Consider the following 24,192-nt stretch of genomic DNA (forward strand, 5'->3'; position numbering starts at 1 on the left):
TCCGAGAGGCAACTCCAGAATTTGATTCTGTTCCTCACTGAAACCCCTGTTACACGTGTTGTCACCTTAGAAAGGCATGTTACCATAACTGGGTCTCATCTGCAGTGACTGGGTACCCAGGACGCTTAAGGCCCACGTGGCTTGTATACTCTTCAGGAAGCTGAGAATGAAACAAGAGTGCACACTGACCCGTTTGCCGGGTTTTAATTTAGTCTGTTTAACCTGACGTTTTGCCACGTTAAGACCATGCAAGTCGCACGAACGAAATCAACGTATTCTCAACGACGGAAACTCGCGTACTTCCGTGATGTAACCGCAACACCCCCTCGCTGGGAAATGTCACGTCAAAATGGCGCTCAGTACGTGACGTGACATTGCAGAAGTTATATATTGCTCGACTTCTGACAATCCTAGGTTGTCGTGTTAACTGTCACGTGATGTATCCGTGATTTGCCGCCCAATCAGCAAACAGACAACTCGTACAGGACAGATTTGCTATGCAGGACATTTATGTTCTAAAGATCAAACGTAAAGCGAAATTGTTTTACTGACGTCACATCAAAAACAAAATCCTTTCCTTGTCTTATTCTGTTTTTTTATTGTCTCGCTTAGGATTATTGTCAAACTTTAATAAAATTAATAAATAAATTGTCAAGTTAACTGATTTTAAGACCTTCTCCTTTCAAGATTATATTCCTTTGACCCCCTATATGTACGTGGACTTGTATTTGATGCACTGAGTCGGCATTGTTAACATCACTTGTATTTGATACACTGATTCGGCATTGTTAACATCACTTGTATTTGATACACTGATTCGGCATTGTTAACATCACTTGTATTTGATGCACTGAGTCGGCATTTTTAACATCACTTGTATTTGATACACTGATTCGGCATTGTTAACATCACTTGTATTTGATGCACTGAGTCGGCATTGTTAACATCACTTGTATTTGATACACTGATTCGGCATTGTTAACATCACTTGTATTTGATACACTGATTCGGCATTTTTAACATCACTTGTATTTGATGCACTGATTCGACATTGTTAACATCACTTGTATTTGATGCACTGATTCGACATTGTTAACATCACTTGTATTTGATGCACTGATTCGACATTGTTAACAGTGATGATGGCGGTGAACCTAAACATTACCGTCACGTATTTTATTAGCATGTATTGAGTTACGTAACATTCCGCCATTCCAGAGTGAATTCAGCCAAGGATTTGAGATCTGAGTAGATTCAAAACTTCACAAGAGATGGTACTCGGTATGTAGTTGGGGTTTTGAGGAAGCAGTTAACTCACTGGCTATATGGTTAACTAACAATACACAGTGGCTTTACAAGTGCTGTACCTAGCACTAATATAGACAATCTTTACGGATAACAACTTCTTATATTTCGTGAGTGCGACGTTTCGATACTTATTCTTGTACCGTTGTCAAACTTTACGAAGTGGTCAGTTGTAGCAAGAGTAATATTTGGGATTACAATTTATATTTGACCACTTTTTTAAATGACATTATTATAAGTTCACAGCTTTCGACCAAGGGAGCGTTCCAGCTTTCACTTGGCAGAAACGTACACATAATACGTGACCTTGACTACCAGTTGTCAGACTTCCATGTTTGTGGAGGTCGGGGTGGCTGAGTGGGTCAGATCGGTGCACGTGCTGGCTATTTGTAGTCTCACACTGAGAGTTTGGGTTCGAATCCCGGATGGACTCAACCTAAATATACCACTTGTTACAGGTTAAATAAGATTGTTAAAAATAGAGAAGGAGATATTTCCCACACCCCGGAATGGTTTCATGTGTTATGCAGACTCCCTTGTGATCCAATCATGCCCTACTTTGACACGGTCTTCACGTTTCCGTGTATCACGTGACCGGTCTGTGAACGGCTGCAGACACCTGCGCGTGAAGTACCGGGATGTGGAAAGAGGAATGTCTCCCTGTCATCTGCGCCTGACAGTTGGAGTCCGGGGACTGCGTGCTAGCCTGCTCGCCTGGGGACGTTGAACCCACACACTGCACCACTAATGGTTTGCTTGAGGAGGAAAATAAAAGTGAAAGTTTCACGAGTTTGGACGTCCTCGTGTCCGACATTGTTCTGGGTCAAGAGTACCTCAGTCTGAAACCACCAGCAGCATAACGTGACAATATGAAGCATACAGGTACACACAGCCAGCCCCGAATACATTCGTGAACAGAGTACCAGTAGTGAATCTCAAGTACTGACCAATTACAGTTTAAAACTCACTTTACCCTCTACCGACACACCACGCCATACTGACCAGCCCATGCTTTACCCTCTACCGACACACCATGCCATACATACCAGCCCTTGCTTTACCCTCTACCGACCACCATGCCATACTGACTAGCCCATGCTTTACCCTCTAACGACACACCATGCCATACAGACCAGCCCTTGCTTTACCCTCTACCGACACACCATGCCATACAGACCAACCCTTGCTTAATCCTCTAACTGCCACTACGCAATACTGACCAGCCCTTGCTTTACCCTCTACCGACCACCACGCCATACAGACCAGCCTTCACTTTACCCACTACCGACACACCACGCCATACTGACCAACCCTCACTTTACCCTCTACCGACCACCACGCCATACTGACCAGCCCTCTCTTTATCCTCTACCGACCACCACGCCATACAGACCAGCCCTCTCTTTACCCTCTACCGACCACCACGCCATACTGACCAGACCTCTCTTTATCCTCTACCCACCAACACCACGCCATACTGATCAGCCCTCTCTTTATCCTCTACCGACCACCACGCCATACTGACCAGCCCTCTCTTTATCCTCTACCGACCACCACGTCATACTGACCAGCCCTCTCTTTATCCTCTACCGACCACCACGCCATACTGACCAGCCCTCTCTTTATCCCTCTACCAATCACCACGCCATACAGACCAGCCCTCTCTTTATCCTCTACCGATCACCACGCCATACAGACCAGCCCTCTCTTTACCCTCTACCGACCACCACGCCATACTGACCAGCCCTCTCTTTATCCTCTACCGATCACCACGCCATACAGACCAGCCCGTTGATGTTGAGTACACCAGCAGCAGGCTTCACACGAATATTGGTCTGACGGGACCGGGGATCGAACCACAGTCTTTCGGCTCTCAAACAACTGCTCTATATCATATCAGGAATGCGTTTAGGATTTACATATTCACGGCAGGCGTTTGAGGTTTGTGCTATTTTTAATAATAAGAAAATCTACAATAATCTTTGGTAGGCTGGAAGTTATTTGTAATGATTGGTAGTAAACTGACGTTCACCGTCATCGTGACACTAAGTGCCAGTGGTAGGTCATGTATCAGGTTAATATACCTTCACATAAACAAGACATGTATTCAAGATCACCCACACATCTCCGGACAAACACTAATGCTATATTGTTTCAAATTAAAGAGTCACAACGCATTAGTACATCTTAAAGTGAATTCGTTACGTGTAGCGCTTAACTACAAAAATCATTGACAAACTGACGTCATGACGGAGTTGGGTGAGTTTATTCTGGACATGACTTGAGGTCTTACGCAAATAGTACCGTAAATCCTATATTTGTTTTGTGTCACAAGCGCCTTGACACCAGCAAAGCTCAATGACAAATTAGAGTTATCTCCCTTCATTAACAAAGCCGCGATCATGTGTGTACACACAGATAAAGGCTTTTACTCATTTTGGTGATGTCGCTACAAGCTCGGTGGGCTGCTTGTTGCTGTTACATTCACGATTAACACTCGTATTCCAAGGCCTCTTTTTCCCAACATACATTCCTGTGGTTTTACTGACTAATTCAGCGGTAGTCCTGGTTTACGTAGGTCGTGGAAGTCGTGATGAACGTGGCCCGATGAAAGAGTATTGTACAGTTCAGCTATTTCTAAAACATGGATATAACCTAAGTTAATATTCCTCAAGCCGCAGTAATATTTTTGCTGATGTATCAAACACAACTCACCAGATGAAAATGGAATTTGTTTAATATACAGAACTGCAAACAGCAACTAACTGGTCCACTATTAAAACACGTCAAACGTTGCCTCGTTCAACATTATAGGAGAAGCCGTTTGTGTGTGGGCAACCTTAACAAGCAACTTGAAACCTCCATGTCTAGTAGGTACAGGTGGTCCCCTCGTTCAGTACAGGTGGTCTCCTCGTTCAGTACAGGTGGTACCCTCGTACGGTACAGGTGGTACCCTCGTACGGTACAGGTGGCCCCCTCGTTCAGTACAGGTGGTCCCCTCGTACAATACAGGTGGTCCCCTCGTACAATACAGGTGGTCCCCTCGTTCAGTACAGGTGGTCCCCTCGTTCAGTACAGGTGGTCCCCTCGTTCAGTACAGGTGGTCCCCTCGTACGGTACAGGTGGTCCCCTCGTACGGTACAGGTGGTCCCCTCGTTCAGTACAGGTGGTCCCCTCGTACGGTAAAGGTGGTCCCCTCGTACAATACAGGTGGTCCCCTCGTTCAGTACAGGTGGTCCCCTCGTTCAGTACAGGTGGTCCCCTCGTTCAGTACAGGTGGTCCCCTCTTACAATACAGGTGGTCCCCTCGTTCAGTACAGGTGGTCCCCTCGTTCAGTACAGGTGGTCTCCTCGTACAAAACAGGTGGTCCCCTCGTATGATGCAATTGGTCCCCTCGTTCGGTACAGGTGGTACCTTCCTACAGTGCAATTGATCCCCTCGCTCCCCCAGTAACATGCTGCCTGTACGGGTATTAAAGCAGTGAAGTACCTGTGGGTGCCAAGCAAGTGCGTTGCCCTGTTATAATGTGATGATGTTAATTGTCACCGAGGGTCGTGAGTCACTTGTATATTGTGGCAACATTTTACTTGTGCTGACATTGTTGAAGTATACTCTGTCTCCCCGTCGTCGTCGGCCTGTCTGGTCGGCGGTGTAGACATGAGTCACTGCTGCTGCTGCTGTGTGTTGATACATGAGAATGAACATTGGCTTGCTCGTGTACTAGTAGACGATACATTATAGCAAGTGGAGCAGGAAACAACGCTTTGCTAGTAAAGTACACTGTGACAGTCAATGGCAAGGCAATGGAACTGAATCGATGTCACAACGACAACAAGAGATGACGATGCTGTTCAAAAATTAAACCGAGCTTCACAAAAGTTATATTGTTTGGGTTTTAATCCTGGGTTAACGAAATTCGAATATTCGAATCCTAAACTTTATTGTCAATTCACTTTATTTTCACACCTGACTAGTGACTCCATCGTTCAAGATGTCTGTGGTATTGTAAGGTTGATGCACCTTGCTTGTGTCTCCATCGTTCAAGATGTGTGTGGTACTCCATCGTTCAAGATGTCTGTGGTATTGTAAGGTTGATGCACCTTGCTTGTGTCTCCATCGTTCAAGATGTGTGGTATTGTAAGGTTGATCCACCTTGCTTGTGTCTCCATCGTTCAAGATGTCTGTGGTATTGTAAGGTTGATCCACCTTGCTTGTGTCTCCATCGTTCAAGATGTCTGTGGTATTGTAAGGTTGATCCACCTTGCTTGTGTCTCCATCGTTCAAGATGTGTGTGGTATTGTAAGGTTGATCCACCTTGCTTGTGTCTCCATCGTTCAAGATGTCTGTGGTATTGTAAGGTTGATCCACCTTGCTTGTGTCTCCATCGTTCAAGATGTGTGTGGTATTGTAAGGTTGATCCACCTTGCTTGTGTCTCCATCGTTCAAGATGTCTGTGGTATTGTAAGGTTGATCCACCTTGCTTGTGTCTCCATCGTTCAAGATGTGGTATTGTATTGTAAGGTTGATCCACCTTGCTTGTGTCTCCATCGTTCAAGATGTCTGTGGTATTGTAAGGTTGATCCACCTTGCTTGTGTCTCCATCGTTCAAGATGTCTGTGGTATTGTAAGGTTGATCCACCTTGCTTGTGTCTCCATCGTTCAAGATGTGTGTGGTATTGTAAGGTTGATCCACCTTGCTTGTGTCTCCATCGTTCAAGATGTCTGTGGTATTGTAAGGTTGATCCACCTTGCTTGTGTCTCCATCGTTCAAGATGTCTGTGGTATTGTAAGGTTGATGCACCTTGCTTGTGTCTCCATCGTTCAAGATGTGTGTGGTATTGTAAGGTTGATCCACCTTGCTTGTGTCTCCATCGTTCAAGATGTGTGTGGTATTGTAAGGTTGATGCACCTTGCTTGTGTCTCCATCGTTCAAGATGTCTGTGGTATTGTAAGGTTGATCCACCTTGCTTGTGTCTCCATCGTTCAAGATGTGTGTGGTATTGTAAGGTTGATCCACCTTGCTTGTGTCTCCATCGTTCAGGATGTCTGTGGTATTGTAAGGTTGATCCACCTTGCTTGTGTCTCCATCGTTCAAGATGTCTGTGGTATTGTATTGTAAGGTTGATCCACCTTGCTTGTGTCTCCATCGTTCAGGATGTCTGTGGTATTGTAAGGTTGATGCACCTTGCTTGTGTCTCCATTGTTCAGGATGTCTGTGGTATTGTAAGGTTGATCCACCTTGCTTGTGTCTCCATCGTTCAGGATGTCTGTGGTATTGTAAGGTTGATCCACCTTGCTTGTGTCTCCATCGTTCAAGATGTCTGTGGTATTGTAAGGTTGATGCACCTTGCTTGTGTCTCCATCGTTCAAGATGTGTGTGGTATTGTAAGGTTGATCCACCTTGCTTGTGTCTCCATCGTTCAAGATGTCTGTGGTATTGTAAGGTTGATGCACCTTTGCTTGTGTCTCCATCGTTCAAGATGTCTGTGGTATTGTAAGGTTGATGCACCTTGCTTGTGTCTCCATCGTTCAAGATGTCTGTGGTATTGTAAGGTTGATCCACCTTGCTTGTGTCTCCATCGTTCAGGATGTCTGTGGTATTGTAAGGTTGATCCACCTTGCTTGTGTCTCCATCGTTCAAGATGTCTGTGGTATTGTAAGGTTGATCCACCTTGCTTGTGTCTCCATCGTTCAGGATGTCTGTGGTATTGTAAGGTTGATGCACCTTGCTTGTGTCTCCATTGTTCAGGATGTCTGTGGTATTGTAAGGTTGATCCACCTTTGCTTGTGTCTCCATCGTTCAGGATGTCTGTGGTATTGTAAGGTTGATCCACCTTGCTTGTGTTATTGTAAGGTTGATCCACCTTGCTTGTGTCTCCATCGTTCAGGATGTCTGTGGTGTAAGGTTGATCCACCTTGCGTGTCCATCGTTCAAGATGTCTGTGGTATTGTAAGGTTGATCCACCTTGCTTGTGTCTCCATCGTTCAAGATGTCTGTGGTATTGTAAGGTTGATCCACCTTGCTTGTGTCTCCATCGTTCAAGATGTGATGTGTGGTATTGTAAGGTTGATCCACCTTGCTTGTCTCCATCGTTCAAGATGTGTGTGGTATTGTCCATCTCCATTCAAGATGCAAGGTTGATGTGGTATCCATCGTTCAAGATGTCTGTGGTATTGTAGGTTGATGTCACCATTGCAAGATTGTGTCTCCATCGTTCAAGATGTCTGTGGTATTGTAAGGTTGATCCACCTTGCTTGTGTCTCCATCGTTCAAGATGTCTGTGGTATTGTAATGTCCTCCATCGTTCAAGATGTCTGTGGTATTGTAAGGTTGATCCACCTTGCTTGTGTCTCCATCGTTCAAGATGTCTGTGGTATTGTAAGGTTGATCCACCTTGCTTGTGTCTCCATCGTTCAAGATGTCTGTGGTATTGTAAGGTTGATCCACCTTGCTTGTGTCTCCATCGTTCAAGATGTCTGTGGTATTGTAAGGTTGATCCACCTTGCTTGTGTCTCCATCGTTCAGGATGTCTGTGGTATTGTAAGGTTGATCCACCTTGCTTGTGTCTCCATCGTTCAAGATGTGTGTGGTATTGTAAGGTTGATCCACCTTGCTTGTGTCTCCATCGTTCAGGATGTCTGTGGTATTGTAAGGTTGATCCACCTTGCTTGTGTCTCCATCGTTCAAGATGTCTGTGGTATTGTAAGGTTGATGCACCTTGCTTGTGTCTCCATCGTTCAAGATGTGTGTGGTATTGTAAGGTTGATCCACCTTGCTTGTGTCTCCATCGTTCAAGATGTGTGTGGTATTGTAAGGTTGATCCACCTTGCTTGTGTCTCCATCGTTCAAGATGTCTGTGGTATTGTAAGGTTGATGCACCTTGCTTGTGTCTCCATCGTTCAAGATGTCTGTGGTATTGTAAGGTTGATCCACCTTGCTTGTGTCTCCATCGTTCAGGATGTCTGTGGTATTGTAAGGTTGATCCACCTTGCTTGTGTCACCATCGTTCAAGATGTCTGTGGTATTGTAAGGTTGATCCACCTTGCTTGTGTCTCCATCGTTCAAGATGTCTGTGGTATTGTAAGGTTGATCCACCTTGCTTGTGTCTCCATCGTTCAGGATGTCTGTGGTATTGTAAGGTTGATCCACCTTTGCTTGTGTCTCCATCGTTCAAGATGTCTGTGGTATTGTAAGGTTGATCCACCTTGCTTGTGTCTCCATCGTTCAAGATGTCTGTGGTATTGTAAGGTTGATCCACCGTTGCTTGCTTGTGTCTCCATCGTTCAAGATGTCTGTGGTATTGTAAGGTTGATCCACCTTGCTTGTGTCTCCATCGTTCAGGATGTCAGGATGTGGTATTGTAAGGTTGATCCACCTTGCTTGTGTCTCCATCGTTCAAGATGTCTGTGTGGTATTGTAAGGTTGATCCACCTTGCTTGTGTCTCCATCGTTCAAGATGTGTGTGGTATTGTAAGGTTGATTGCTTGTGTCTCCATCGTTCAGGATGTCTGTGGTATTGTGGTTGATCCACCTTGCTTGTGTCACCATCGTTCAAGATGTGTCTCCATTGTTCTCCATGTCTGTGGTATTGTAAGGTTGATCCCACCTTGCTTGTGTCTCCATTGTTCAGGATGTCTGTGGTATTGTAAGGTTGATCCACCTTGCTTGTGTCTCCATCGTTCAAGATGTGTGGTATTGTAAGGTTGATCCACCTTGCTTGTGTCTCCATCGTTCAAGATGTCTGTGGTATTGTAAGGTTGATCCACCTTGCTTGTGTCTCCATCGTTCAGGATGTCTGTGGTATTGTAAGGTTGATCCACCTTGCTTGTGTCTCCATCGTTCAAGATGTGTGTGGTATTGTAAGGTTGATCCACCTTGCTTGTGTCTCATCCATGTCTGTGGTATTGTAAGGTTGATCCACCTTGCTTGTGTCTCCATCGTTCAGGATGTCTGTGGTATTGTGGTATCCACCTTGCTTTGATCCACCTTGGTATTAATAAGGTTGATCCACCTTGCTTGTGTCTCCATCGTTCAAGATGTCTGTGGTATTGTAAGGTTGATCCACCCTGCTTGTGTCTCCATCGTTCAAGATGTGTGTGGTATTGTAAGGTTGATCCACCTTGCTTGTGTCTCCATCGTTCAAGATGTCTGTGGCCATGGGCGGATCCAGGAATCTTGAAGGGTGTGTGTGTGTGTGTGTGTGTGTGTGTGTGGTTGAAGGGGGGTTGGGGCGAAACCCCCTGAACCCCCCCATTGGCTCCGCCAACGCCAAAAAAATCTTCAATGTGGTCTTAAGTCATTTTCAAAAGGGGGGAGGCGAACCCCCTGAACCCCCCTCTGGATCTGCCAATGGTGGCATTGTAAGGTTGATCCACCTGACTAGAATCTGTCTGTTGAGTGAAACATTGAACGTGTGTGTCACATGTTTAGGGCGAGAATAGTATTATTGTGTGGACGATCCACCTAACCATAGCTTGTCTACGAAAACATCCACCTCATCAGCTTGTCCTTTGAATGATCCACTTTTCTAGACCGTCTTCCGTTCTGAACTACCACCATCACCTGAAAGATTCCCCTAACTTGCGTGTCTATAGTTTGAGATTCGCTCTGCTGTAAGGTAACAATACATCATTATTAACCACCAATCATTCAAGTCCTGTTTTCAAAACTAGGTCAGCAACACGGGGTTGTGTAACCTCAACGCCCACGTGACCAGGTAAAACCAGTCATATATCAACCATTCCCGTAAATGTGTGCCCCAGAACCGTCCAGGAAGACGCAGAAGGAATGGGATGAGCGGACAGTCTGAATCAAACCTAAATATATGAACTCGGAACTACATATTGTTCTACAAAATCTTAGATTTACATTTCTAATGTTAATTTTGAATATAGCTAGTTAGATTTGTTATTTGAACCATTTTATGTTTTTTTTCATTCAATTCAATCCAAGACTACTTCAGTACACCTAAATATATAACCTGTGCACACTTTAAAAGGTGAACCCCATTTTTAAATCTGGGAACATTTATTAAACCGAATATATAACCTGTGCACACTTTAAAAGGTGATACCCATTTTTAAATCTGGGAACACTTATATACACCCAATACATAACCTGTGCACACTTTAGAAGGTGAAACCCCATTTTTAAATTTGTGAACACTTATATACACCCAATGAATAATCTGTGCACACTTCAGAAGGTGAACCCATTTTTAAATATGTGGACAGATATATACACCCAATTTATAATCTGTGTACACTTCAGAAGTTGAATCCCCAGTGTTTAATCTTTGAACTGTTATGTACACCCAGTTTATAATATGTGTACACTTCAGAAGTTGAATCCCCAGTGTTTAATCTTTGAACTGTTATGTACACCCAGTTTATAATATGTGTACACTTCAGAAGTTAAATCCCCAGTGTTTAATCTGTGAACTGTTATGTACACCCAGTTTATAATATGTGTACACTCCAGAAGGTGAATCCCCAGTGTTTAATCTATAAACAGTTGTGTATCTGGACACCCAGTGTTTAATCTGTGAACAGTTGTGTATCTGGACACCCAGTGTTTAATCTGTGAACAGTTGTGTATCTGGACACCCAGTGTTTAATCTGTGAACAGTTGTGTATCTGGACACCCAGTGTTTAATCTGTGAACAGTTGTGTATCTGGACACCCAGTGTTTAATCTGTGTACAGTTGTGTATCTGGACACCCAGTGTTTAATCTATAAACAGTTGTGTATCTGGACACCCAGTGTTTAATCTGTGAACACTTGTGTATCTGGACACCCAGTGTTTAATCTATAAACAGTTGTGTATCTGGACACCCAGTGTTTGATCTGTGAACTGTTATGTGAACAGTGACAGAATGCTGTGATGATAGTGTGAGAACAGTGAGAGAATGCTCTAATAATGGTGTGAGAACAGTGAGATAATGCTCTGATGTTGGTGTGAGAACAATGAGAGAATGCAGTAATGATGGTGTGAGAACAGTGAGAGAATGCTGTGATGTTGGATTGAGAAAAGTGAGAGACTGATGTGATATTGGTGTGAGAACAGTGAGAGAATGCTGTGATGTTGGTGTGAGAACAGTGAGAGAATGCTGTGATGCTGGTGTGAGAACAGTGACAGAATGATGTGACGATGGTGTGAGAAAAGTGACATAATGCTGTGATTTTGGTGTGACAACAGTGACAGAATGCTGTAATGATGGTGTGAGAACAGTGGGAGAATGCTGTGATGATGGTGTGAGAACAGTGAGAGAATGCTGTGATGATTGTGTGAGAACAGTGACAGAAAGATGTGATGCTAGTGTGAGAACAGTGAGAGAATGGTGTGTTGCTAGGGTGAGAACAGTGAGATAATGATGTGATATTGGTGTGAGAATAGTGAGAGAATGATCTGATGTTGGTTTGAGAACAGTGAGAGAATGTTGTGATGTTGGTGTGAGAACAGTGAGAGAAAGAAGTGATGTTGGTGTGAGAACAGTGAGAGAAAGATGTGATGATGGTGTGAGAACAGTGAGAGAAAGATGTGATGATGGTGTGAGAACAGTGAGAGAAAGAAGTGATGATGGTGTGAGAACAGTGACAGAATGCTGTGATGATGGTGTGAGAACAGTGACAGAATGTTGTGACGCTAGTGTGAGAACAGTGAGATAATGCTGTGATGTTTGTGTGAGAACAGTGAGAGAATGCTGTACTGTTGGTGTGACAACAGTGACAGAATGCTCCGATGTTGGTGTGACAACAGTGAGAGAATGCTGTGATGATGGTGTGAAAACAGTGACAGAATGCTCCGATGTTGGTGTCAAAACAGTGACAGAATGTTGTGACGCTAGTGTGAGAACAGTGAGATAATGTTGTGATGTTTGTGTGAGAACAGTGAGAGAATGCTGTACTGTTGGTGTGAGAACAGTGACAGAATGCTCCGATGTTGGTGTGACAACAGTGAGAGAATGCTGTGATGATGGTGTGAGAACAGTGACAGAATGCTGTAATGATGGTGTGAGAAATGTGAGATAATGATGTGATGATGGTGTGAGAACAGTGAGAGAATGTTGTGATACTAGTGTGAGAACAGTGAGATAATGCTGTGATGATGGTGTGAGAATAGTGAGATAATGCTTTGATGATGGTGTGAGAACAGTGAGAGAATTCTGTGATGATGGTGTGAGAACAGAGACAGAATGTTGTGATGCTAGTGTGAGAACAGTGAGATAATGCTCAGATGCCTGTGTGATAATAGTGACAGAATGTTGTGATGCAAGTGTGAGAACAGTGAGATAATGCTGCGATGATGGTGTGAGAACAGTGACAGAAAGATGTGATGATGGGGTGAGAACAGTGACACAATGCTGAGATGTTGGTGTGAGAACAGTGAGAGAATGCTGTAATGATGGTGTGAGAACAGTCAGATAATGGTCAGATGTCTGAGTGAGAATATTGAGTTAATGCTGTAATGATGGTGTGATAACAGTGAGAGAATGCTGTGATGCTAGTGTGAGAACAGTGAGAGAAAGAAGTGATGATGGTGTGAGAACAGTGAGAGAAAGATGTGATGATGGTGTGAGAACAGTGAGAGAAAGATGTGATGATGGTGTGAGAACAGTGAGAGAAAGATGTGATGATGGTGTGAGAACAGTGAGAGAAAGATGTGATGATGGTGTGAGAACAGTGAGAGAAAGAAGTGATGATGGTGTGAGAACAGTGAGAGAAAGATGTGATGATGGTGTGAGAACAGTGAGAGAAAGAAGTGATGATGGTGTGAGAACAGTGACAGAATGCTGTGATGATGGTGTGAGAACAGTGACAGAATGTTGTGACGCTAGTGTGAGAACAGTGAGATAATGCTGTGATGTTTGTGTGAGAACAGTGAGAGAATGCTGTACTGTTGGTGTGACAACAGTGACAGAATGCTCCGATGTTGGTGTGACAACAGTGAGAGAATGCTGTGATGATGGTGTGAAAACAGTGACAGAAAAATGTCATGTTGATGTGAGAAGAGTGAGAGAATGCTGAAATGATGGTGTGAGAACAGTGACAGAATGCTCCGCTGTTGGTGTGACAACAGTGAGAGAATGCTGTGATGCTAGTGTGAGAACAATATCAAAATGCTGTGATGTTGGTATGAGAACAGTGAGAGACTTCAGCTGGTTTTATAGTGCTAGCCCACTGAGATACCATACCGCAGTGAAGCATGAATACCCCACTCAGACACATTATACTGACTCCGAACCGACCAGTCCTTGTTGTGCCCATTAATGCCGAGCGCCAGGCAGGGACCAACAAGTACCATATTTTAACGTCTTTTGGTATGACGCAGTCGGGGATCGAACACGCGACCTTCCACTCTCCGGGCGGACGCTCTAACCACTACACCACGGAGGCGGTGAGAACAGTGAGAGAATTCTGTGATGATGGTGTGAGAACAGTGAGAGAATGCTGTGATGATGGTGTGAGAACAGTGAGAGAATGCTGTGATGTTGGTGTGAGAACAGTGAGAGAATTCTGTGATGATGGTGTGAGAACAGTGAGATAATTCTGTGATGTTGGTGTGAGAACAGTCACAGAATACTGTGATGATGGTGTGAGAACAGTGAGAGAATTCTGTGATGATTGTGTGAGATCAGTGAGAGAATGCTGTGATGTTGGTGTGAGAACAGTCACAGAATACTGTGATGTTGGTGTGAGAACAGTGAGAGAATGCTGTGATGATGGTGTGAGAACAGTGAGAGAATGCTGTGATGATGGTCTGAGAACAGTGAGAGAATGCTGTGATGATGGTGTGAGAACAGTGACAGAATACTGTGATGTTGGTGTGAGAACAGTGACAGAATGCTGTGATGATGGTGTGGCAACAGTGAGAGAATGCTTTGATGTTGCTGTGAGAACAGTGACAGATAGATGTGATTTTGGTGTGAGACTTACTGACTGACTGTGTTTGGTTTTACGCCGCTTTAAGCAATATTCCAGCAATATCACGGCGGGGGACACCAGAAATGGGCTTCACTCATTTTACCCATGTGGGGATTCGAACCCGGGTCTTCGGCGTGACGAGCCAACGCTTTAACCACTAGACTACCCCACCGCCCCTGTTGGTGTGAGAACAGTGAGAGAATGCTGTGATGATGGTGTGAGAACAGTGACAGAAAGATGTGATGATGGTGTGAGAACAGTGAGAGACTGCTGTGATGATGGTGATTGTGGGTGAGGCAACCGATACTCATGGCTACTTTGCCCATTGTGTTGGTCATGTTTTATCTCTAACAGAGAAGTGTATTACTGCCATCAAGAAACCTCTGTTTACTTCACCGGACAGTGGGGATGAATATGGTGTTACAACTAACTGACCCTATACTTTCATTGAAGCTTCGGAGATTAAAGTACAGCGTTCAATACCAACTCGCAGATATCGATCAGTTTTCAATCACCGATCAACAGGACGTGCCAATCTAACAGGTTCGTGACAAACCTCGAGTATCGATGAAGGCGAACTACATAGGAGTGTCATCCCAGATGACATGAGACATTTAGTTGTGAATGACTGTTGACTGGCTTTGTCTGTCTCCGCCGCTGCCCCACCATAGGCTTGATGAAGTACAGCCGGAGAGTGGTCATCGCTTTGTGCAAGTCATGGTAGCTATTGTGCCGTGATGAAGTCTTGCTGCTGATATAAGGGAACTCCTTTGTGTTGTCGTCATCAGGATGCCAGATCCTGTTTACTGCCTGCTTGTTTACTCCTGCCGTCCAGGATACCCACCAAGCTTGGTGATAACAGTCGATAACAACAATGGAGGTGGGGTCCAGTGAAATACGGTTTTTGTATATTTTTGTGGTACTGTTATTCCACCTGCGTAGCGACCCGTATGTATGTCCAGTAATTTTTGTATTGTCCCTTTAATTCCGGCGTCAGGGAGGGTCACAATAAATACCAGATGTAAACGTAATTTGGTGTGTACATGGGTCGCCATGTCCACTTTCGGACGTCAGGCGGACCAGGTCCGCCTGTGCCTGATGTTTATGCTGTAAACAGAATTTAGCCTGATCTGAAGAAAATATACTAGCCACATAAAGAAACAGTGCATTGTGAAAATATTATCCCAGTTGATAAGTACGATAACAATGCCAAAGGTACATATAAACTTCAATGGAGGGATCATGAGACCATAACAAGTGGGGAGAATTTCAACTGAAAAGTCAATCACAATGACGTCACGAGTCCACAAGCGGGACAGGGGTCAAACGACCATGTCACAAGCTCAATAACGGGTATGTCCACCATCGGCATTGAGAACAGCAGTGCATCGAGCCTATCAAACGTGCAAGGAAGGCTTGTGGGATGTCACGCCAGATTCTCGCAAGTTTTGTTGCAAGGTCAAGGACGTTATCTTGCGGATGAGGAAGACGGCGTAGACGTCCATCCATCTTGTCCCAAACATGCTCTTTCGGGGAGAGATCCGGTGGTGTTGCAAGAAATCCATAGCAACCCTTGCCGTATGAGGGCGGGCATTTTCCTGTTGGAATGTTAACCCAGGGCCATGACGTTGCAGAAAAGGAATTGCCACAGGTTGAAGAATCTGATCCCTGTAGCCCACACCAGGTAAATTGCCCTGAACAATCACGAAAAGAAGTTCTTTGGCGTGCTGTTATTACACCCCAAATCATCACGGAACCACCACCAAAGCGATTCCTCTCCAAGACACAGGCCTGTGCATAACGTTCTCCCACGCGTCTATAGGCACGTTGACGTCCATCACTATGGGAAATGTTAAACCTGGACTCATCTGTAAAAACAACATTTCTCCACCAAAACAAGGGTCTGCGGACATGATTTCGGCACCACATTCGGCGAGGTTGTCGATGACGTTGTGTCAGGATAGGCCGTATGGCGGGACGTCATGGTCTGATCCTGTGATGACGTAAACGTTGTGGAACTGTGTTGGGGTGGATACGGCGAAGTCCTGGGATGGTTCGGGCAGTCATCACTGCAGTCTGAAACCTGTGGCGAGGATGGGTCACCCTTATCCATCTGTCCTGTCTTGGCGTTGTTACACGTGGACGTCCAGAACGTGGCCGATCGATGACGTTATTTGTGTTCTGGTAGCGTCTCACCAGTGCAGAAATGGTGTTCCGGTGGCAGTGGAAATGTGCAGCCACTTGTCGTTGAGACATTCCCCGACGGACCATCCCAATGGCCTCATGACGTTGTGCAGACGTGAGCCTTGGCATGCTATGCGTTTCAATAGCCGTTTAATTTTTTGAACGATCGCAAGGGCAGGGGTTGAGCTTTCCAAAGTGACAGTGTTGTGTGGCATTCATGTGGCACGTGCATGCATGTTGGATACATGTCACTAATCTCTTAGTTTAAATCCTTATGTGTCTACACAGGTTTGATAAATTTAGATTTTAAATTTTTGTATGCACAGTTTCTTTATGTGCCTAGTATACATTACCTTTGAACAGGGTGTATCAAACCTTATATGTATGTTCTGTCGGTGCTCTAGTACAGATAAAGACTGTGGTTCTGCTCCGTGCATCTATCCAGCCATTACAAGGAACAAGCTGACGTAAGACCGACCATCTTTATCACGCATCAGTAAACAGACTAAACAGTTGCACCCAAATCACGTGTCCTATAACATTAATTACAATCAGTAAACAAATATCCATTTGTAAAAATCTCTCCCCATGTTTATAGCTAGGTGATTTTTTCCCTTTGATTATCACTGATGCATGACGGGTACTTTCATCCTAAATCACGTGACATATGACAATGGGTTTCAATGGGATTTCCCTCGGCGCTTTCAACTGCACCATCCCTATGTGTCGTCATGCTCGACGGGAGACAGTGTATGTGGACGTTCCGCCCTGATCGAGCGTTGCCTGGCAGCCAATCAGGATACACGTCCGATGGCTGATCAACACAGGAGTGGTGCGTAGTGCTGTGTAACGTACATGAATGGGATATTGATCAGTGACAGCACACAGGAAGAGAAACAATGGGAAACATAACGTATATTTGTGTTGCTGATGGGCGTTCAATCAGCCAGACACAAGGCAGTCAACAGATTCCAAGGTTCAAGAACGAATACATGAATGTTTTGGGGATGAGTGTCAGACATGTATTGCACATGCTGATTATAAAGTTTTTACTTGAGATTATCAAGTTTAGTGAACGAATGACTGAATCGACATCCTTTAAATAATAGGTTCACTTACTTAAGGGATTGCCAGATACCCTTCCTTCAAATATAACATTTACGGGAATTACCATCTGTCAGTGCCAATACTCCTACCAGTACACGTATTACTATCTGTCCTACCAGCGCACGTAACACTATCTGTCCTACCTGTACACATAACACTATCTGTCCTACCAGTATACGTCACACTATCTGTCCTACCAGTACATGTAACACTATCTGTCCTACCAGTATATGTAACACTATCTGTCCTACCAGTATGCAAAGCACTATCTGTCCTACCAGTATACATAACACTATCAGTCCTACCAGTAAACGTAACACTACCTTTCCTACAAGTATGCGTAACACTATCTGTCCTACCAGTATACGTAACACTATCTGTCCTAGCAGTATACGTAACACTATCTGTCCTACCAGTATACATAACACTATCTGTCCTACCGGTATACGTCACACTATCTGTCCTAACAGTATACGTAACACTATCTGTCCTACCAGTATATGTAACACTATCTGTCCTACCAGTATACGTAACACTATCTGTCCTACCAGTATATGTAACACTATCTGTCCTACCAGTATACGTAACACTATCTGTCCTACCAGTATATGTAACACTATCTGTCCTACCAGTATACGTAACACTATCTGTCCTACCAGTATATGTAACACTATCTGTCCTACCAGTATACATAACACTATCTGTCCTACCAGTATACGTAACACTATCTGTCCTACCAGTATACGTAACACTATCTGTCCTACCAGTATACGTAACACTATCTGTCCTACTAGTATATGTAACACTATCTGTCCTACCAGTATACGTAACACTATCTGTCCTACCAGTATATGTAACACTATCTGTCCTACCAGTATACGTAACACTATCTGTCCTACCAGTATACGTAACACTATCTGTCCTACCAGTATACGTAACACTATCTGTCCTACCAGTAGACATAACACTATCTGTCCTACCAGTATACGTAACACTATCTGTCCTACCAGTATACGTAACACTATCTGTCCTACCAGTATACGTAACACTATCTGTCCTACCAGTATACGTAACACTATCTGTCCTACCAGTATACGTAACACTATCTGTCCTACCGGTATATGTAACACTATCTGTCCTACCAGTATATATCTGTAACACTATCTGTCCTACCAGTATACCAGTACACGTAACACTATCTGTCCTACCAGTATACGTAACACTATCTGTCCTACCGGTACACGTAACACTATCTGTCCTACCAGTATACGTAACACTATCTGTCCTACCAGTATACGTAACACTATCTGTCCTACCAGTATACGTAACACTATCTGTCCTACCAGTATACGTAACACTATCTGTCCTACCAGTATATGTAACACTATCTGTCCTACCAGTATACGTAACACTATCTGTCCTACCCACGTAACACTATCTGTCCTACCAGTATATGTAACACTATCTGTCCTACCAGTATACGTAACACTATCTGTCCTACCAGTATATGTAACACTATCTGTCCTACCAGTATATGTAACACTATCTGTCCTACCAGTATATACGTAACACTATCTGTCCTACCAGTATATGTAACACTATCTATCTGTCCATCTGTATACGTATGTAACACTATCTGTCCTACCAGTATATGTAACACTATCTGTCCTACCAGTATACGTAACACTATCTGTCCTACCAGTATACGTAACACTATCTGTCCTACCAGTATACGTAACACTATCTGTTCTACCAGTATAAGTAACACTATCTGTCCTACCAGTATATGTAACACTATCTGTCCTACCAGTATATGTAACACTATCTGTCCTACCAGTATATGTAACACTATCTGTCCTAACAGTACACGTATGACTATCTGTCCTACCAGTATACATAACACTATCTGTCCTACCAGTATACGTAACACTATCTGTCCTACCAGTATACGTAACACTATCTGTCCTACCAGTATACGTAACACTATCTGTCCTACCTGTATACATAATACTATCTGTCCTACCAGTATATGTAACACTATCTGTCCTACCAGTACATAACACTATCTGTCCTACCAGTATACGTAACACTATCTGTCCTTACTGTACACGTAAGACTATCTGTCCTACCAGTATACGTAACACTATCTGTCCTACCAGTATATGTAACACTATCTGTCCTACCAGTAGTGTATGTATGACTATCTGTCCTACCAGTATATGTAACACTATCTGTCCTACCAGTATACGTAACACTATCTGTCCTACCAGTATACTTAACACTATCTGTGCTACCAGTATACGTAACACTATTTGTCCTACCAGTATATGTAACACTATCTGTCCTACCAGTATACGTAACACTATCTGTCCTACCAGTATATGTAACACTATCTGTCCTACCAGTATACGTAACACTATCTGTCCTACCAGTATACGTAACACTATCTGTCCTACCAGTATATGTAACACTATCTGTCCTACCAGTGTACGTCAACACTATCTGTCCTACCAGTATAAGTAACACTATCTGTCCTACCAGTATACGTAACACTATCTGTTCTACCAGTATATGTAACACTATCTGTCCTACCAGTATATGTAACACTATCTGTCCTACCAGTATATGTAACACTATCTGTCCTACCAGTATACGTAACACTATCTGTCCTACCAGTATATGTAACACTATCTGTCCTACCAGTATATGTAACACTATCTGTCCTACCAGTATATGTAACACTATCTGTCCTACCAGTACACATAACACTATCTGTCCTACCAGTCTACGTAACACTATCTGTCCTTACAGTACACGTAAGACTATCTGTCCCACCAGTATACGTAACACTATCTGTCCTTCGAGTATATGTAACACTATCTGTCCTAACAGTACACGTATGACTATCTGTCCTACCAGTATACATAACACTATCTGTCCTACCAGTTTACGTAACACTATCTGTCCTACCAGTACACGTAACACTATTTGTCCTACCAGTATACATAACACTATCTGTCCTACCAGTATACATAACACTATCTGTCCTACCAGTATACGTAACACTATCTGTCCTACACTAGTATACGTAACACTATCTGTCCTACCAGTATACGTAACACTATCTGTCCTACCAGTATATGTAACACTATCTGTCCTACCAGTATACGTAACACTATCTGTCCTACCAGTATACGTAACACTATCTGTCCTACCAGTAGTATACGTAACACACTATCTGTCCTACCAGTATACGTAACACTATCTGTCCTACCAGTATGTGTAACACTATCTGTCCTACCAGTATACGTAACACTATCTGTCCTACCAGTATACGTAACACTATCTGTCCTACCAGTATACGTAACACTATCTGTCCTACCAGTATACGTAACACTATCTGTCCTACCAGTATATGTAACACTATCTGTCCTACCAGTATATGTAACACTATCTGTCCTACCAGTATACGTAACACTATCTGTCCTACCAGTATATGTAACACTATCTGTCCTACCAGTATACGTAACACTATCTGTCCTACCAGTATATGTAACACTATCTGTCCTACCAGTATATGTAACACTATCTGTCCTACCAGTACTGCGTAACACTATCTGTCCTGTACCAGTATCTGTACCAGTGTAACACTATCTGTCCTACCAGTATATGTAACACTATCTGTCCTACCAGTATATGTAACACTATCTGTCCTACCAGTATATGTAACACTATCTGTCCTACCAGTACATGTAACACTATCTGTCCTACCAGTATACGTAACACTATCTGTCCTACCAGTATACGTAACACTATCTGTCCTACCAGTATACGTAACACTATCTGTCCTACCAGTATACGTAACACTATCTGTCCTACCAGTATACGTAACACTATCTGTCCTACCAGTATACGTAACACTATCTGTCCTACCAGTATATGTAACACTATCTGTCCTACCAGTATACGTAACACTATCTGTCCTACCAGTATACGTAACACTACTATCTGTCCTACCAGTATACGTAACACTATCTGTCCTACCAGTATATGTAACACTATCTGTCCTACCAGTATATGTAACACTATCTGTCCTACAGTAAATGTAATACTATTAACACTATCTGTCCTACCAGTATACGTAACACTATCTGTCCTACCAGTATACGTAACACTATCTGTCCTACCAGTATAAGTAACACTATCTGTCCTACCAGTATATATAACACTATCTGTCCTACCAGTAAATGTAACACTATCTGTCCTACAAGGATATGTAACACTATCTGTCCTAAAAGTACACGTATGACTATCTGTCCTATCAGTATACATAACACTATCTGTCCTACCAGTATACGTAACACTATCTGTCCTACCAGTATACGTAACACTATCTGTTCTACCAGTATACGTAACACTATCTGTTCTACCTGTATACGTAATACAATCTGTCCTACCAGTATATGTAACACTATCTGTCCTACCAGTACACATAACACTATCTGTCCTACCAGTATACGTAACACTATCTGTCTTTACTGTACACGTAAGACTATCTGTCCTACCAGTATACGTAACACTATCTGTCCTACCAGTATATGTAACACTATCTGTCCTAACAGTACATGTATGACTATCTGTCCTACCAGTATATGTAACACTATCTGTCCTACCAGTATACGTAACACTATCTGTCCTACCAGTATACGTAACACTATCTGTCCTACCAGTATACGTAACACTATCTGTCCTACCAGTATATGTAACACTATCTGTCCTACCAGTATATGTAACACTATCTGTCCTACCAGTATATGTAACACTATCTGTCCTACCAGTATACGTAACACTATCTGTCCTACCAGTATACGTAACACTATCTGTCCTACCAGTATATGTAACACTATCTGTCCTACCAGTATATATAACACTATCTGTCCTACCAGTATACGTAACACTATCTGTCCTACAAGGATATGTAACACTATCTGTCCTAACACTATCTGTATACCAGTAACACTATCTGTCCTACCAGTACATGTAACACTATCTGTCCTACCAGTATATGTAACACTATCTGTCCTACCAGTATATGTAACACTATCTGTCCTACCAGTACACGTAACACTATCTGTCCTACCAGTATACGTAACACTATCTGTCCTACCAGTATACGTAACACTATCTGTCCTACCAGTATACGTAACACTATCTGTCCTACCAGTATATGTAACACTATCTGTCCTACCAGTATATGTAACACTATCTGTCCTACCAGTATACGTAACACTATCTGTCCTACCAGTATACGTAACACTATCTGTCCTACCAGTATATGTAACACTATCTGTCCTACCAGTATACGTAACACTATCTGTCCTACCAGTATATGTAACACTATCTGTCCTACCAGTATACGTAACACTATCTGTCCTACCAGTACGTAACACTATCTCTGTCCTACCAGTATACGTAACACTATCTGTCCTACCAGTATACGTAACACTATCTGTCCTACCAGTATGTATAACACTATCTGTCCTACCAGTATACGTAACACTATCTGTCCTACCAGTATATACATAACACTATCTGTCCTACCAGTATACGTAACACTATCTGTCCTACCAGTATACTGTAACACTATCTGTCCTACCAGTATACATGTAACACTATCTGTCCTACCAGTACACGTAACACTATCTGTCCTACCAGTATACGTAACACTATCTGTCCTACCAGTATACGTAACACTATCTGTCCTACCAGTATACGTAACACTATCTGTCCTACCAGTATACGTAACACTATCTGTCCTACCAGTATATACGTAACACTATCTGTCCTACCAGTATACGTAACACTATCTGTCCTACCAGTATACGTAACACTATCTGTCCTACCAGTATACGTAACACTATCTGTCCTACCAGTATATGTAACACTATCTGTCCTACCAGTATACGTAACACTATCTGTCCTACCAGTATATGTAACACTATCTGTCCTACCAGTATATGTAACACTATCTGTCCTACCAGTATACGTAACACTATCTGTCCTACCAGTATACGTAACACTATCTGTCCTACCAGTATATGTAACACTATCTGTCCTACCAGTATACGTAACACTATCTGTCCTACCAGTATACGTAACACTATCTGTCCTACCAGTATACGTAACACTATCTGTCCTACCAGTATACGTAACACTATCTGTCCTACCACTAACACTATCTGTCCTACCAGTATACGTATAACACTATCTGTCCTACACTATCAGTATATGTAACACTATCTGTCCTACTATCTGTACCAGTATATGTAACACTATCTGTCCTACCAGTATATGTAACACTATCTGTCCTACCAGTATACGTAACACTATCTGTCCTACCAGTATACGTAACACTATCTGTCCTACCAGTATACTAACACGTAACACTATCTGTCCTACCAGTACACGTAACACTATCTGTCCTACACTATCTGTCCTACCAGTATATGTAACACTATCTGTCCTACCAGTATATGTAACACTATCTGTCCTACCAGTATAGTATACCGTAACACTATCTGTCCTACCAGTATACGTAACACTATCTGTCCTACCAGTATATGTAACACTATCTGTCCTACCAGTATACGTAACACTATCTGTCCTACCAG

At 43.1% G+C, this 24,192-nt stretch overlaps 1 long non-coding RNA gene across 2 annotated transcripts; it reads left to right on the top strand.

Moving 5' to 3' along the window:
• The first annotated feature begins 4,030 nt into the window (after window positions 1–4,030).
• Window positions 4,031–12,443, top strand: LOC124264794. 2 transcript variants are annotated; one of them, XR_006895248.1, is made up of 5 exons: window positions 4,031–4,207; window positions 4,274–4,603; window positions 4,670–5,076; window positions 10,821–10,822; window positions 12,429–12,443. It is a non-coding gene; the product is annotated as an uncharacterized LOC124264794 (long non-coding RNA). The 2 variants fall into 2 exon arrangements; XR_006895247.1 differs by having other exon boundaries at window positions 4,274–5,076.
• The last annotated feature ends 11,749 nt before the right edge of the window (window positions 12,444–24,192 follow it).

This window comes from Haliotis rubra, unplaced genomic scaffold, assembly GCF_003918875.1.
Source record: "Haliotis rubra isolate DU_JTF1 unplaced genomic scaffold, ASM391887v1 Scf942, whole genome shotgun sequence".
In the NCBI taxonomy this organism is placed as follows: domain Eukaryota; kingdom Metazoa; phylum Mollusca; class Gastropoda; order Lepetellida; family Haliotidae; genus Haliotis; species Haliotis rubra.